This window comes from Ursus americanus, chromosome 29, assembly GCF_024610735.1.
Source record: "Ursus americanus isolate L20-20 chromosome 29, mUrsAme1.1.p, whole genome shotgun sequence".
Classification (NCBI taxonomy): Eukaryota; Metazoa; Chordata; class Mammalia; order Carnivora; family Ursidae; genus Ursus; species Ursus americanus.
In genome coordinates, this window is record NC_142155.1 from 5,763,767 (window position 1) to 5,777,883 (window position 14,117).

The following is a 14,117-nucleotide window of genomic DNA, read 5'->3' on the forward strand; positions in this document are numbered from 1 at the left end:
ATTGTGTTTTCATTCTCGTTGGTCTCCATAAATTGTTTAAATTGATTTTTGATTTCCTGGTTTATTGAATCATTCTTGAGCAGGATGGTTCTTAGTTTCCAAGTGTTTGAGTTTCTTCCAAATTTTTCCTTGTGATTGAGTTCCAATTTCAAAGCATTGTGGTCTGAGAATACGCAGGGAATAATTTCAGTCTTTTGGTATCGCTTGAGACCTGTTTTGTGACCCAGAACATGATCTATTCTGGAGAATGTTCCATGTGCATTAGAATAGAATGAGTATTCTGTTGTTCTGGGGTGTAGTGTTCTATAAATATCTATGAGGTCCATCTGGTCTGGTATGGCATTCAAAGCTCTTGTTTCTTTGTTGATTTTCTGCTTAGGTGATCTGCTATTGCTGATAGTGGAGGTTTGAGGTCCCCTGCTATTAAAGTATTTTTATCTATATGTCTCTTTATTCTGGTTAAGAGTTGGCTTGTGTATCTTGCTGCTCCCCTGTTGGGGGCATAGATATTTCTAATTGTCATATCCACTTGTTGGATACATCCTTTAAGAATAATATAGTGCCCTTCTGTATCTCTAACTATAGTCTTTAGTTAAAAACCAGTCTGTCTGATATGAGAATTGCTACCCCAGCTTTCTTCTGAGGTCCATTGGCATGAAAGATGGTTTTCCATCCCTTTAGCTTCAGTCTGGATGTATCTTTAGGTTCAAAGTGAGTCTCTTGTAGACAGCAAATGGATGCGTCATGTCTTTTTATCCAATCTGCAACCCTGTGGCGTCTTATGGGAGCATATAGGCCATTCACGTTGAGAGTGTTTATTGAGAGATATGTTTTTAATGATGTCATGTTGCCTGTATAGTCTTTGTTTCTATAGATTGTAACTTTCTGTTCTGTATCACTCTTGGGGCCTTTTTACTTTTATAGAACCCCCCTTAATATCTCCTGTAGGGCTGGTTTCGTGGTTACGAAATTGGTCAGTGACTGGCGATTTTGGAAGGTCCTTATCTCTCCATCGATTCTGAATGACAGCCTTGCTGGATAAAGGATCCTTGGATGCATGTTTTTCTCTGAAAGAGCTTTAAAAATGCCCCTGCCCAACCCTCTCTCTCATTCCAGGTCTGTGTAGACAGGTCTGATATAATTCTGATACCTTTGCCTTGGTACATGAGAAATTTCTTTGCACTGGCCGCTTTCAATACTGTATCCTTGGATCTAATATTTGCGATTTGCACTATGACGTGACATGGCGTAAGTTTGTCGTGGTTGAGTTTGGGAGGGGTCCTCTCTGCCTCTTGGACATGAATGCTTGTTTCCTTTGCTAGATTAGGGAAGTTTTCAGCTACAATTTGTTCAAATATCTCTTCTAGACCTCTGTTTTTCTCCACCCCCTCGGGGATGCCGATGATTCTGACATTGGAACGTTTCATTGAGTCAGTAATCTCCCATAACCTACATTCTTGAGACTGGATTTTTTCGAGCCAAGTTTCTGTTTTAGCTTTCTCTTCTAAAAACCCATCCTCCAATTCGCTGATTCATTTTTCTGCCTCATTCACCCTTGCCGTCAGAGCATCTAGTTTTGACTGCATTTGATTCATAGCATTTTTATTTTCTGCCAGATTCGCTCTCATTTCCGCCCTTAGAGATTCTATATTCTCGTTAATATTTTTGTCAAGGCTACATATCATCTTGACCATTGTAACTCTGAACTCCATTTCTGATAATTTGGTTATATCCATATCCATTAGTTCTGTGGCAGAGGCCACAGACTCATTGTCTTTTCTTTTCTGGGGGGGATTTCTCCTTCTTGTCATTCTGATGAGGAGAGGTTGCGGGGTTGTCCAGAGCCCAAATTATTGACCAGGACCCATGCAGTTTGCACTTGTTTTATAGGGACCTTAGGGATGTAGGCTTCTTGATTTTTCAGCCTGCCTTCTGCGGGAGGGGCCTGCCACGCTGATACTCAGGCAACCCTGTTTGGGTAGATTCTCCATGTCCCCTGGGAGGGGGGATGGGGATGGGCACTCTCTGAGCCGGTATTTCCAGGCTTTTGTTCTCTGGCAGCTTTCCCTGGCGGTTTGCTGTGCCTCTTCTGATAGTCAGAGCAGCAGTGGCCGAATCCCAGCCTCTGTCTCAGAACAGAGATCTCAGTCTGCTCTTCATTGAGCTCTTATGGCCACTTTAACTATGTTTCTGTTGGTGCTGCTAAGCCCTGCAGTGTCCCAGGATGTGCGCCCCCCAGCTGGTGTCCCAGCCCTCACTTCCAGGTCCGGCACATCTCTGTCCTTTGTGTTTCTAACACCGCCAGCTGCCAGCCACCCCCGAGCACTCCAGAGCTCTGTTTCAGTGTGGTTCGCGGGCACTCCGGAGCTCTGGTTTTCAGACTGGTTGCGTGCGTTCCCTGGCTCACGGTCTCAGTCTGCTGTTTTCCGGGTGCCGTCCACGAGCCCCGCCCGCTCTCCCATGCAGGTGGCTACCGCTTCCCGGCGCCCGAACGTGGTGGCTCCCTCCCCCTTCCGTTTATCTTCCAATATCTGTGCACGGATTCATGGCTCCCCGCTTCGTACCTCAATACTCAGCGCTGGAGATGTTCATTTGTAGAGATCCAGTTGTATCTTCCTGCATCTCAGGCTGATTCCTTGGATGTTCAGGCTGGTCTGGTACCTATCCAGCTCAACTCCGGGGACCAGCTGAAAAAGGGGACCCGTACTCCTCCGCCATCTTACTCCTCCCCCTCAATTGGTGTCTAACTTGTTGCTTATTTTAAACATCTGTTTTCTGTTCTTCCTTTATTATTTTGAAAAGTAGAGCATGAATCTCTATGTAAAATTAAAATATATATCTTCTTGGTTTAGGTTACATGAATGGAATAGGAATTTTCTGTCTATATACTATGACCATCTTTCAGTTCTCAAGTAACAAATATGACAAAGATTCTCTAGAACAGTGGGCTTCAAACTTTGTTGATTTGCATACACGTTTGTAAAAAAAAAATTAAGCATATATCCCAATACATATACATTAATTTCTTTGATATTTTAATTTAGTTTATGGTACTTATATAGATATTACTATGTTAAAGGCACCGAACATAATTTCTTTTAATTATGATATGTTAGAGACCATACAATACATCATTAATTTTTGATGTAGTGTTCCATGATGAGCATAAATTTTAACTATTTTTCTATAAATTTTAACTAATTTTTCTTCATAACAACCCTATGAAATAGGTACTGTTATTATCACCACTTTCTGTAGGAAAACTGAGACATAGGGAGATTAAATAAATTGTCCATGTTAGTAGTAAGTAGCAGAATTTGGCAGTCTGGTTCAATGTTCATGCTGTTAATCCACTATTCTACCTTTATAATAAATAAAAATAACTGAATTAAATAATGCTAACATATTTCATGCATTACAAAAACCACATAAAAATTTGAAATAAAGCAAAGGTGAACAAAACAGTATTTTAAAATGTCAGGTTAATTGTAAGGGTTGCATGTTATCAATGACTAGTTATCACAATGAAGAACATATGCACAAGAATGTCCATAATTGAGTAATTGTGAATATAAAAATATAAATTAAATTGTTGTTTTGATAATTTTGAATTTTTGACCAACTCTTTGATCTAATATGATCATCTTTGTTTTTATCTCATAGTATAAACAATGAGGAACAAATACCAGGAATAGAACTTTCCATGCTGCCATTTTCTTGGTTCACTTATGGGTTTGCATCATTAGCATTATCTTTAACATATGATGTCTTTGTCAGAATATTTTAAAGTAATTTTTTGTTCTTGTGAAGGTTAGTGTAGAAAAACTTGACAATATAATCTGCAAACCCTCCTAATTAGTCTCTTGTAAACTGCTATAAGGTGTAACCTGCTGAAATCAGAGAATTAATGCATGAGGACACTACCATTCATTCTTCTGTGCCTAGATTATTTACTCTTTCTCCAAGATGTTTTGCTCACTGTATGAGATGTGGGGTCTCTGATATACTTACTGAGCTAGGATGCAGTGATAATTTGTATATTAAATATAGACTCTTACTTTATTTTTTATTTTTAGAAAAAAATAAATAGATACAGAAATTCTAGTACTTTTCTTTACATATCTCCAAAGAATTGTCTTGTACTTCTCTTGGGTGTATGCACACCTCCTCTTAGTTAGAAACCCTTGAAATGCAACTGAAGAAGTCACCTGAGTGTAAGGACTCAAATATGAAGTCTCCTGAACATTATTCAAATATAAATAGAATACAAATATGAATACTATTACTGCTCAGAGAGGCAATGGAGGCCTTGTAAACATGAAATGCAATTGAGTTGCAGCAGAAATTTGGCCTACGAATAAAAATAGGTATTGTTAATCTACTAAAAAAGTGACAAAAATTTAGGTTGCACTAGTTCTTTCTGTTAAAATAGTTCTTTAAAAGTTTTTTTGTGTTAGCCAGTTGCTTTACAGTTATGTTTAATCCTTAATTTATATCTTTTGGTTGAGGCCTTTAGGCACATTGTGGAGTTAACAAAATGGGACACACCCCATTGTTTCTATCTTTACACTGCTGAGCTGGGATCTGCTACTTGATTCTATGCATTAATGAGCCATGAAATATTATTCTTCTGCTAATTTAACTCAGGGAGGCCATTGGGGATTTGTTTGAACAATTGAGAGAGGGAAGAAGTGCTTGGCTTACAAATTAGCTCACTGAAATACTCAGATTTTTCTTTGGAAAAAAAAAATCTAATAGTCAAGAAAGTTGTGTGACAAAAAAACTACTTCACAGTTTAGAAAAATAATTTTCAGATAACTATGATATTGTTTAGCCACTATTTAGAAACTTAAAGAAGACATCAGGTTTTATAAAATAAAATGCTAATTTCTCTGTAAATTGCATAGTCTTTATAATTTTCCCTTTCCAAGTAATCTGAGCCATGAAATCCCACTTTAGTAGTTTGATGTCTTTCACTGACCTAAGACTTTATTTTACCTTTTGTAGTTCAGGAAATTTAACTTAAAGCAACTAATTGGTCTGTCATTATCCAAATGTAAACATTTTCATACATGTTTGGATAAAACAACAATGAAAATATTAAATTTAAATTTAAATATAAGTAGATCAATAATTTTAAGAAAAACTCTACCTTGAATCTGAAGTGTTATTATATCCTCTATAACGCAAAGATATTTTTGATAGATGTTGGTCAATGCAGAATGAGTGGCATAATTGAATGAAGGAAATTCACAAATTATACTGTTTTTGTAAAATGTATTCATCCTCTGCTTTCACTAAATTAAAATTTTTCATTTCCAAGCAAAGAGCAAATGGCACAAATATTTTTGAACATATAGTTTATGACTGTTTTCTTCATCCTCACATATTCTTTTTACACAGAAATTACTTTTATTATGTTAGAATATTACTTAATGAGCTAGCAATTATTCATGTGAAGGAGAGTTCAGAAAACAGATTTATGACTGTATTAGCCTTGTCCTTGATTAGAGATTTATGAATTATACAAAAAATATTATTGCCTAGAGTAGGTTACTCTAGAAGTAGTAGTAGAGAAGGTCTAAGAGGCTGTGAACTTGGAAGATCTTGCTGTTTGGCTGTTCCAGTTGGACCACAGGACTTAGGTACAAAGATGAACATGTTTTCTCTGTTGAATTTAAAGCTTTACAACAGTTGGCTTGCTCTTTCCTGCATGCATCAGTTCAAAGGCTTTGTTAATTTGGTCAAAAGACAGATTATGAGTCACAAATCCATCAACTTTTATCTTTTTGGACATTTAACTTTGGACATACAACTTTGACATATAACAGACACCAACTTTGGGACATTTTCCACAGTTTTCCATCCTCCAAAGGCAGTGCCTTTCCATGTGTGATCTGTTACCAGCTGAAATGGGCGAGTGGCAATTTCTAGCAGCTGCTCTGACTGTGACGCTGACACCCCAGACTTTGTGGCAGGCCTGCAGCGCTGCTTTCATGACTTTCACGTTACCAATACACTTGAAGGAATAGTCCACTCCCCCCTCACTCATTTCAGTGAGCACTTCCTGGATGGGTGTACAGAAGTCCTGGGGTTAATATGTTCAGAGGCTCCAACTCCTTGGCTCTTGCAAATTTATCTTAATTGATGTTCACACCAATGATCCGGGATGCATCAGCCACCTTATAGCCAATGATAGCCGCCAGTCCAACTCCTCCTAGGCCAAAGATGGTACAAGTAGAGCCAGGCTTCACTTTGGCAGTGTTTACAGCACAGCACCATAACCAGTTGAAATGCCACAACCCAGAAGGCAGACTTTATCCAAAGGTGCTAAAGGATCAATTTTAGCAACAGAGATGTCAGCCACAATGTATATTCAGAAAACATGCTGGTTCCCATGTAACGTAAAATTGTCTTTCCTTTGCAAGTAAATCTGCTAGTGCATCTCTCATTAATCCTTTCCCTGAGTAACTCTTATTTTCTGGCAAAGGTTTGTTTTAGGGTTTAGAAAAATTTTTATTCTCCACACCATGGGATGTAAAGTGGGATGACAGTATCACCTGCCTTTAGCTTAGTAACTGCTTCACCAACACTTTCCACAATTCCAGCACCTTCATGTTCCAGGCTCACTGGCAAACTCCCTTCAGGATCAACCCCACTCAGGGTACGGGCATCGGTGTAGCAAACTGCAGTGGCAATAATGTTAATTCGAACTTCATGAGCCTTTGGGGGTGCCACCACTACCTCCTCTATAGAGAGAGGCTTTCCTGCCTCCCAGGCAACTTCAGCCTTGCACTTGATAACCTGGTTGACCATAGCCTCTGACTCAGTCAGTGATGGGGGACATCCGGGGTGGGACCCCATCCTCACATATTTTTAAAAGTAATTCATGTTTGTGAAAAATCAAATAACATAATAATGAAAAATTGCTGTCTTCTGACTTTCTAAATACTCTGTGAACTTTCCCAGAGGCGACCGTTTTTATTTCTTTTGGTGGTTTCTTCTAGTATTTTCCTCCAAATTATTCTATTTATTTCCCATCAAGGTAGGTCTTTCTGAATTGGTATCTTACATTCTTTACCCACACTTTACTTTCCTGCCTGACTATTCTTCTGATGTAATAATATGATAATTTGGGGGGCCAGTCAGTATTCAGTTTTTACTTTATTATGACTGTGAAAATACTATTTACTACAAAGCCAAGTAGTAGTCTGTGACTGTTTCTTTCTCGTAAAAGTTTTCTCTTCATTGATAACAATTACCTTTTTTTTTTTTGCATTAGTTTTCAGCATACCTACAATCAGTTTTTAAGGGCTCTATCTAACCCTCATGAGTATTTATTTCCAAGTGTTCAGCATTTCAAATAGTTTATCAATTTCATGAACTTTTAGACTTCCCTCTGAGATCCTTCCATTTTACTTTTTCTATCTGTATCAATTGTTCCTTTGGCCTGATGAATTACTGTCATCCTAGGATCTCCTTTTGTAGCTCTATCCTGTGTTGGCTCTACTGTTTGCTAGATTCTGTGTCTTTATCTTTTTTTTTTCCTTTTATTTCATCTTTCTCTGAGGTACATCTCCCATGGCTTCCTAAATTTTATTTTATATTATTTTATTTCTTTATTATGTTCAGTTAGCCAACTTTCTACATTTTAAAATTTATTGTGTATCCAAAATTTCATTTACATTTTCTCCTCGCACTTGATTGATACTTTGGTGGATGTAAATGGTAAGTATTCATCCCTTCTGATGGCTGAGTAATATTCCATTGTGGTATAAACCATATTTTCTTTATCCATTCATCTGTTGATTCATCATCTCGGCTCTTTCCACAGTTTGGCTATTGGGGACATTGTTGCTATGAACATTGGGGTGCAGGTGCCCCTTTGGATCACTACATTTGTATCTTTGGGGTAAATACCCAGTAGTGCAATTGCTGGGTCATAGGGTAGCTCTATTTTTAACATGCTGAGGAACCTCCATATTGTTTTCCGGAGTGGCTATACCAGCTTGCATTCCCACCCACAGTGTAAGAGGGTTCCCCTTTTTCCATATCCTCACCAAATCTGTCATTTTCTGACTTGTTAATTTTACCCATTCTAACAAGTGTGAGGTAGTATCCTGTTGTGGTTTTGATTTGTATTTCCCTGATGCCAGTTGATGTGGAGCATTTTTTCATGTGTCTGTTGGCCATTTGTACGTCTTCTTGGAGAAATATCTGTTCATGTCTTCTGCCCAATTCTTGATTGGATTATTTGTTCTTTGGGTGTTGAGTTTGATAAATTCTTTATAGATTTTGGATACTAGCCCTTTTTCTGATATGTCATTTGCAAATATCTTCTCCTGCATGAAAAGCCATAAGATACCTAGAACAAATCAAACCATTGAGACAAAGGTTCTGTACTCAGAAAACTATAGAACACTCATGAAAGAAATTGAGTGTCAGTTGTCTTTTGGTTTTGTTGACTGCTTCCTTTGCTGTACAAAACTTTTTATCTTGATGAAGTCCCAATAGTTCATTTTTGCCTTTGTTTCCCTTGGCTTTGGAGACATGTCTAGCAAGAAATTGCTATGGCCAATGTCACAGAGGTTGCTGCTTGTGTTCTTCTCTAGGATTTTGATGGGTTCCTGTCTCACATTTAGGGCTTTAATCCATTTGGAGTCTGTTTTTGTATATGGTGTAAGGAAATGGTTGTTTCTTTCTTCTGCATGTGGCTATCCTATTTTCCCAGAATCATTTATTGAAGAGACTGCCTTTTTTTCCATTGGATATTCTTTCCTGCTTTGTTGAAGATTAGTTGACCATAGAGTTGAGAGTCCATTTCTGGGTTCTCTATTCTGTTTCATTGATATATGTGTCTCTTTTTGTGCCAGTACCATACTGTCTTGATGATTACAGCTTTGTAATACAGCTTGAAGTCTGGAATTGTGATGCCACCAGCTTTGGTTTTCTTTTTCAATATTCCTTTGGCTATTTGGGGTCTTTTCTGGTTCCATACAAATTTTAGGATTATTTGTTCCAGCTCTGTGAAAAATGCTGATGGTATTTTGATAGGGATTGAATTGAATGTTTTGATTGCTTTGGGTGACATAGTCATTTTAACAGTATTTTTTCTTCTAATCCAGGAGCATAGAATGTTTTTCCATTTCTTTATGTCTTCCTCAATTTCTTTCATGAGTGTTCTGTAGTTTTCTGAGTACAGACCCTTTGCCTCAATGGTTAGGTTTATTCCTAGGTATCTTATGGTTTTGGTGCAGTTGTAAATGGGATTGATTCCTTAATTTTTCTTTCTTCTGTCTCATTGTTAGTGTATAGAAATGTAACTGATTTCTGTGCATTGCTTTTATATTGTGCCACATTGCTAAATTCCTGTATGAGTTCTAGCAATTTTGGGGTGGAGTCTCTTTGGTTTTCCACATGAAGTATCATGTCGTCTGCAAAGAGTGAGAGTTTTGCTTCTTCTTTGCCAATTCAGATGCCTTTTATTTCTTTTTGTGGTCTGATTGCTGATTGCTGAGGCTAGGACTTCTAGTACTATGTTGAACAACAGTGGTGATTGTGGACATTCCTGGTGTGTTTCTGACTGAGAAAAGAAAAGAAAGTGAGAGCTTTTCCCCATTGAGAATGATATTTTCTGTGGGCTTTTTGAATATGGTTTTTATGATATTGGGGTATGTTCCCTCTATCCCCACACTGTGAAGAGTTTTAATCCAGAAAGAGTGTTGTACTTCGTCAAATGCTTTTTCTGCGTCAATTGAGAGAATCATATGGTTCTTGTCTTTTCTTTTATTAATGTAGTGTATCATGTTGATTGACTTGTGGATGTTGAGCCACCCTTGCAATCCAGGAATAAATCCCATTTGGTTGTGGTGAATAATCCTTTTAGGGTACTGTCGGATCCTATTGGTTAGTATCTCAATGAGAATTTTTGCATCCATTGTCATCAGGGATATTGGTCTGTAATTTTCCTTTTTGGTGGGGTCATTGTCTGGTTTTGGGATCAAAGTAATGCTGGCCTCATAGAAAGCATTGGGAAGTTTTCCTTCCATTTCTATTTTTTGAAACTGCTTCAGAAAAATAAGTATTAGTTCTTCTTTAAATGTTTGGTAGAATTCCCCCGGGAAGCCATCTGGCTCTGGACTCCTGTTTTTTGGGAGATTTTTGGTTACTGCTTCAGTTTCCTTGCTGGTTATGGGTCTGTTCAGGTTTTCTATTTCTTCCTGGTTCAATTTTAGTAGTTTATTGTCTCTAGAATGCATCCATTTCTTCCAGATCGCCTAATTTGTTGGCGTGTAGTTGCTCATAATATGTTCTTTTAGTTGTTTGTATTTCTTTAGTGTTGACTGTGATCTCTCCTCTTTCATTCATGGTTTTATTTGGGTCCTTTCTCTTTTCTTTTGGATAAGTCTGGCCAGGGGTTTATCAATCTTATTAATTCTTTCAAAGAACCAGCTTCTAGCTCATTGATCTGTTCTACTCTTCTTTTGGTTTCTAGTTCATTGATTTCTGCTCTAATTATTATTAATTCTCTTCTCCTGCTGGGTTTAGGCTTTATTTGCTGTTCTTTCTCCAGCTACTTTAGGTATAAGGTTAGTTTGTGTATTTGAGACCTTTCTTCTTTCTTGAGAAAGGCTTGTATTGCTATACACATCCCTTTTAGGACCTCCTTTGCTACATCCCAAAGGTTTTGGACAGTTGTATTTTCCTTTTCATTTGTTTCCAGGAATTTTTAAATTCTTCTTTAATTTCCTGGTTGACCCATTCATTCTTTAGTAGCATGCTCTTTAGCCTCCATGTATTAGAGTTTTCTCCAAATTTCCTCTTATGATTGAGTTCAAGTTTTAAAGCATTGTGGTCTGAAAGTATGCAGGGAATGATACCAGTGTTTTGGTACTGGTTGAGACCTGATTTTGACTTAGTATGTGATCTGTTTTGGAGAATGTTCCATGTGCACTCAAGAAGAATGTGAATTCTGTTGCTTTAGGATGGAATGCTCTGAATTTATCTGTGAAGTCCATCTGGTCCAGTGTGTCATTCAAAGCCCTTGTTTCCTTGTTGGTCTTCTGCTTGGATGATCTGCAGTAAGTGGGGTGTTAAAGTCCCCTACTGTTATTGTATTATTATCAATGTTTTTGTTTAATTTTGGTTTTAGTTGATTTATATAATTGGCTGCTCTTTGTCTCCTGATTTGAACGCCTGCTTCCTTCTCCAGATTAGGGAAGTTCTCCACTATAAATTGCTCCTGTATACTTTCTGCTGCCCCTTCTTCTGGGGTCCCAATTATTCTAATATTGTTTTGCTTTATGGTATCACTTACCTCTTGAACTCTCCCCTTATGATCCAGTAGTTGTTTCTCTCTTTCTCAGCTTCTTTATTGTCTATCATTTTGTCTTCAATAGCACTAATTCTGTCTTCTGTCTCTTTTATCCTAGCAGTTAAAGCCTCTATTTTTGATTGTATGTCCTTAATAGCCCTTTTTTTTGGTTTTGACTTGATTAGATTTTAGTTCCTTTATATTGCCAGAAAGGGATTCTCTAGTGTCTTCTATGCTTTTTTCCCAAACCAAGGTAATATCTTTATAATCGTTATTCTGAACTCTAGTTTCAACATCTCACTTATGTCCGTACTGATTGAGTCCCTGGCAGTAAATACTGTCTCTTGTTCTGTTTTTGTGGTACGTTTTTCCATCTTGTCATTCTGTCCAGAGAAGAATAGATGAATGAGAAAACAAAATACTAAAATGGCAACAACAACCCTTGAGAAATATACACTGAACAAATCAGAAGAGACCTGAAACAATAACAACAGCAACAAATACAAAAATATAATCAGAGAGGTGAACAGAACAATACACTGGATCCTGTGTGTATTTTGGTCCGCTTGTTAGAAAACTAGATCCTAAATTGTAAAGAAAGAAAAATTTATATATGTACAAAATTAAATTAAATATAATGAATAGATAGTATGTAACTGTAAAAATGAAAATTAAAAGACACACAAAAAGAGAAGGAATATAAACATACAGGTGAACAGAACAGAGCAATACACTATATCATGAGTGTATTTTGGTCAGTTTATTAGAAGAAAATACATCCCAAAAGTGTAAAGAAAATAAACTTTATATATATATATATATATATATACAAAAAAAATTAAATTCATCGAGAATAATTTAAGTGTAAAGACGAAAATCTAAAAAAGATTTTAACAAAAAAAAAAAAAGAAAAAAGAAGAATATGATCAGTCAGGTGAAGAACAGAGCCATACACTAGATTCTGGGTGTATTTTGGTCTGTTTTTTAGAAGAAACTGTGTCCCAAAAGTGTAAAGAAAGAAAAGCTTATATATACACAAAAATAAAATTGAGTATGATGAAAAGATAGAGTGTAAGTGTAAAAATGAAGATTAAGAGTTAAAATAAGAGTTGATAAAAGAAGAAATTGGTTGAAAAAAGAGAGAAAAAAATTAAAATTGAGAGACTAAGGAATCATGGGGAAAAAACCCATTAATTCTATATACTATTTTTCCCTAGCACTGGAGTTTTGCAGTTCTCTATGATCAGTAATCTTGATCTTAGCCAGATGTTCTTGCTGATCTTCTGGGGGGAGGGGCTTGTTGTACTGATTCTCCCATGTCTTTGCCCTGGACAGAATTGCACCACCCTTGCCAGGGGAACAGGCTATGTAAGCTGCTCCAGATTGCTCTATGTGTCTTTTGTTCCCTGAAGGCTTTCCATTCCACTTTAGAGGATGAGAATGAAAATGGTGACCTCCTAGTCTCCAGCTACAGAGCAGAAAGCTCAGAGCCCCACTCCTCAGTGGGCCCTCAGGAAAAAGCAGTCAGTCACTTCTCTCTCCCTGGTCTCTGCACTCTATGCTCACCCAGCCTGTGATCCAGGGTTTCTATCTCAGGCACACAAACCTATTTGGAGTCTCCAAACCCTGCAAACTCCTGTTGTGCACATCCGCTCTGCTCCTCCTGGGAGAGAAAGGGAGGATCTTGTCACAGTTCTGTCCTTTGCTGGGCCCCTGCTCATAGAGCGGTTGACCGGCTATCTGGTTGTCCGGGGTTTATGGCAACCCAGAGATGTAAGTCCACTCCTGGGCTCGCTGATTGCAGCTGGCTTCTGCTCTCCAATGCCTGGGAACTCTGCCACACTCAGGCACCCCTGGTCTTCCTGTGATCCTGGGGTTTCTGAGACCACACTGTCCCACCTAGGAATCTGCCCCGCTTCACCACCTGAGTGCCTTTTAGGCAGGAACATCCCTCATTGGAGCAGGATTCTTAAAGTTCTGATTTTGTGCTCTGCTACTTATCACTTCATGGTTCCAGTTTATGGAGGCTCCCTCCCCCCACGGTTTGCCTTCCCATATATCACCTCAGATTCACTTCTCTGACCTCCTACCTTGCAGAAGGTGGTCACTTTTCTATTTGTAGAGTTGAGCTATTCTTTTCTTAGATCTCCAGTTGAGGCCCCAGGAATGATTTGATAACTATCTAGCTGAATTCCTGGGACCAGATGAAACTAAGATGTTGCACTCCTCCACCATCTTGGACTATCTCACCGTGTACATTTCTTTATACAATTCACTTTTGATGAATTTCTCCCCTCCACTTGTTTCTGTTCCATCTTTATGTAACTCCTATTATTCAGATGTTAGATCTGATAGAATAATCCTCTAAGTCTCTTTTCTCAATTATTTTCCAATCCTTTGTCTCATTTTAATTTTTTTTTTTTTAGAGATTTCATTTAGTGTGTCTTCTAGATTTTTAATTGCATTTGACTTGCCCCAGTCTATAGCCTTTTTGGTTCAAATATTCCAGAGAAGTAACTTTACTATCCTAACCAGGGTAGAGTTGTGTTGGCAGTGAGAATGGAGTGGGTGTTTGCCTGGTTAAGTAAGATGGTGGAGGGGACGTTATTTATTGCTCAACCAGTGTTGTATTTAGCCTGTTTGTTACTTCTACCTTCTGATAATTCTGAAATATGAAGTATCTCCAAGTCCTTAATAACTCAAGAGTTCTAAAGATGAAGTCACCTTAGTTTTCATCGACAGCCTTTTCGGCAGAGACTTTAGATCGAAGCTTCTCCTTCCCTTTTTGGGTAAATTGTCATTC

At 37.9% G+C, this 14,117-nt stretch overlaps 1 long non-coding RNA gene and 1 pseudogene across 5 annotated transcripts in view; one reads left to right on the forward strand and one right to left on the reverse strand.

Annotated features, from left to right (window-relative positions):
* The window catches only part of LOC123796523 (uncharacterized), a 580,540-nt gene that overhangs the window by 27,075 nt on the left and 539,348 nt on the right, over positions 1-14,117 (forward strand). The window lies entirely within an intron of this gene.
* On the reverse strand, positions 5,678-6,825 carry LOC123796555 (alcohol dehydrogenase class-3-like; annotated as a pseudogene).